General features: G+C 41.3%; 1 pseudogene; it reads left to right on the top strand.

Moving 5' to 3' along the window:
- The first annotated feature begins 242 nt into the window (after positions 1-242).
- LOC147697047 (uncharacterized) lies at positions 243-3,009 on the top strand (annotated as a pseudogene).
- Positions 3,010-3,624: the final 615 nt, after the last annotated feature.

Here is a 3,624-nt window from a genome sequence, read left to right as displayed (position 1 = left end):
CCAACAACCTGTTTTAACCATCTTTTCTTCCATTGTAGGCATTACAGACAGTACTCATACAGAGTTTGACGGGCGGTGTGAGAACAAACAGAAAGGTCCAGGTAATTGCTTGCTACATTTTCTTAGCGATAGCTCAGTACTGTCAGACAGATTGCATTCATGAGCAGAAGAACCAACTGTAAAAATGTTTCCTTTTTTTGCAGGCCTTGTAGAATATTAGGCTCAGACTGAATGCCACCAAAATGTTCAAGAGCAAAGCTGTCACTTTTGCAGAGGGCAGTGCTTCACCACAGAGAAAGAAATGCTGCATTGTGTTCAAAGAAGAATGGGTGAAAGAAATTGTGGAGACTAAGACACAGAAGTCACAGAGCAAGGTTTGCATACAACTGGGTGAGCTATTTCACTGCAACCCGGATGTAGCCCTGAGTTGCAAAGTATATGCCGAACCAAAGATTGCAGGGGCCTTTTCTACTGGCAAGACACGGAGTGATGGCTGGAAGCTGGACTACTTGAAACGCCATCTATCTAGCAAAGTTCATGAATCTGCTTTGGTGACCCTAAGAAACAAAAGTGCTCCTGACAGGCTGGGTTTTGGACGGTGCACCATGCTGACAGAAACTGCCAGTGACAGAGCAATCATACTATTTAATAACATTCGAAAATTCTTAAAATCAAATACATGTGCATAGACCCATAAATCCGGGAGGGCAAGACCACCACTCTTTAACCTTCTCCTCAACTTTTTCCAAGATATACGTGGGCCTTTTGACTCCCAAACAAAGCTTCCTATCTTGCCCTGTAATTCTGCTACCTCGTTCTTATCAAATGGGAGAGGTATATTATTTTAAAAAAAAGTAATCTTAGGAAGTATAATCATTTTGATCAGATTCACCCTTCCATATAAATTAAGGGGAAGATTAGCCCATCTGATCAATAATCTTCCAACCTCCTGGTTGATCTTTCTCCAGTTGACCCCAGGGATATCCACTTTTGTGTGATTATAATGCCAAGATATCGCATTTGAGATTTCACTCCAAGGGTCTGAGAGGGTTGTTTCCACTCCATTACCTCAGTCTTATCCCTATTTACGCTATATCCGGAGACCTTCCCAAATACATCTGCTTTATCCCACAATTTAGGAATAGCCTCCTTAGGATTCTAAGTATAAAGAATAAGGTTGTCCGCGTATAAAGCTACTTTAACCTCAAGAATTTTATATCTAAAAGGAAGAATAGAAAGGTCCTGCCTAATTAAGGCTGCGAAGGGTTCAATATATATGTTAAACAACAAGGGGGACACAGGGCATCCCTGCCTTGTTCTCCGCATAATACTGAACCAATCCGTTAATTCTCCATTAACAATAACTCTGGCTTTAGGTGCACTATAAAGCAACTGTAACGCTTTTATAAAGTTTATAGGAAGCTGTACGTTCTTAGAGCTTCCCAAAGGTACGGCCAGTGAACCTGGTTGAACGCTTTAGCAGCATCTACTGTCACCATCGTCACTGGAGGATTAAAAGATTCTGCCAACTCTATTATACCCATCATAGTGAAGGTAAGTTCATTAAGCTGCCTTCCAGGAATAAACCCCCTCTAGTCTCCATGTACTATACTCTATACTCAGCATATTTGTTCAAGATGTCAGGATCCTTCAGCAAATGATAGTCATATGTTTTTAACTTGCCCCGTATTTAAAAAAATTTGGATGGATGTATGGGAATTTTTGACAGATGTAACAGGAATCCGAATAGAAGCAACCCCTACGCTTATATTTTTTAGATTAGGCCAGGATAGTACTTTGGTTTCAAATAAGGCTGCGGCAAGGCTAATTTTGTATGTTGTTTAATTGGGAAGATGAGAGATCTGTAAAGCGTGGAAATCGGCTGTCCCACCCCTTTTCTCTGACTGTAAAAACAGCATCATATATATATAAGTCAACAAGATATGGCGTGCGATCCTAGAAGCAGAGGAAAGACTTGGGCTATGTTGGTTGAGTGGTGCCAGAGGAACAGGGTCCAATGATCAAGCCAACAAATAGCTGTCTTTTTTCTTTTTTTGTGTGCAGAGTTTTATATAGCACGAACTTGACCCGCAACCGAATCAGGTATCAGAGCGCTTTACATAGCACCAGTTACGTTACATGAGGACACACATACATTTTTTTGTTAGGCACAGGGAGATTAAGTGATTTGCCCAGAATCACAGGATGTTCAGCATCGTTACTGAGACTCGAACCCAGTTCCCCAGGTCCGAGGTCGAAAGTCCTAGCCGTTAGGCCAACTCCTCTGCTCCGGTCCGAGTCCCCCTCTTTGGTATTCTTGCGTGTTAAGCGTAAGAGGGGTTAGAATGGAAACAGCTAGATTTTTTGTCTAGAAAGACTCTATTCCCATTTTGCTTTCGCAGGTGAATGTGAGTATCGCCAACAGGTTAATTGGCAGGATGATGACCAACTAAAAAAAGAGCAATCAGACTAGAAGTGGTTGAACAGCAAAGATCCCTTCCTGAAGAGATAAAGATTCTCATCAACAATGTGTTGCTAGAGGTCAAGATGAACACTTCAATGTTGTCTGTTCAAGACATCCATGACCACCTAGCATTGTATGTGAAGACACCAGACAGCTGGAGGAGCAAGAGCTATGCCTTTGAGTTTTTAGAGGCCATCCACAGCGTGATAAGCTCTGACGCCATGGCAGAACTTTGTTGGCAATTATCAATATCACACATTGATAATTGATGAGAGCACTAATATTTCAGTTACAAAAATTCTCATCCTCTACTTCAAGTTCTGGTCTGTAACATCAACAGAGCACAAAACAGTGTTTGGTGCAATAGTAACTCTGAGTACATGTAATGCCGAGGCTATCACTAGAGCTGTAAAAGACTTCTACACTGCCAGTAAACTGGACCTTATGAAAATTGTCATGTTTCCGTCAGATGGTGCATCAATGATGCTAGGAAAGAACAATGGTGGTGCCACCTGCCTTAAGCAATCCATTCCCCATCTAGTTGAGCAGCACTTTGTTGAGCATCGAGGAGATTTGGAAGTTTATGATGTCTGGAAAATAAGCGATGATGATCAGGCTAATGGAGACGTTATTGAGGTCTGTCTACACTGTGTTCTCCCGGACTCCTGTAAGAAAGTCCAATCTGGACAAAATTGCTTTAGTCACTCAATGTGAAGCAATCTCCTTTTGGCCACTGAATGGAGTGTGGTGGCTTTCAAGGCATTTTGCTGTTGGTGCACTCTTGCATAATTATGAGGTTGCCATTAAATAATTTGAACATGAAAAAGTTGAGGAGAATGACCCAATTGTTAAATATTGCTATAAAAAAACTATGTGGCTTAAACAACAATTTTTTCCTAGCAGCACTGAATGACATTCTGGGTGAATTTGCATATTCTTGCAAGTTGTTTCAGAAAAAGTCTTTGACCACTGTTGAAGCTGCACAGTATGTAAGAGCACAAATTGGCCAAATCAAGGAACAGTACTTGGCGACACTGTCTTTTAGAGCAACACAGTAATAGATCTGATGGCTTTGTACAGAGAAGATCAAGGGTATGATAGTGAGCCCATGTTATCTTTCATTAAACTTCTTTGTGAGCACATGGAAAGAAGGTTCCCAG

This window comes from Lissotriton vulgaris, chromosome 8 (assembly GCF_964263255.1).
Source record: "Lissotriton vulgaris chromosome 8, aLisVul1.2, whole genome shotgun sequence".
Classification (NCBI taxonomy): domain Eukaryota; kingdom Metazoa; phylum Chordata; class Amphibia; order Caudata; family Salamandridae; genus Lissotriton; species Lissotriton vulgaris.
Note: the sequence above shows the minus strand (reverse complement) of the source record. Positions and strands in the feature narration are given on the sequence as shown.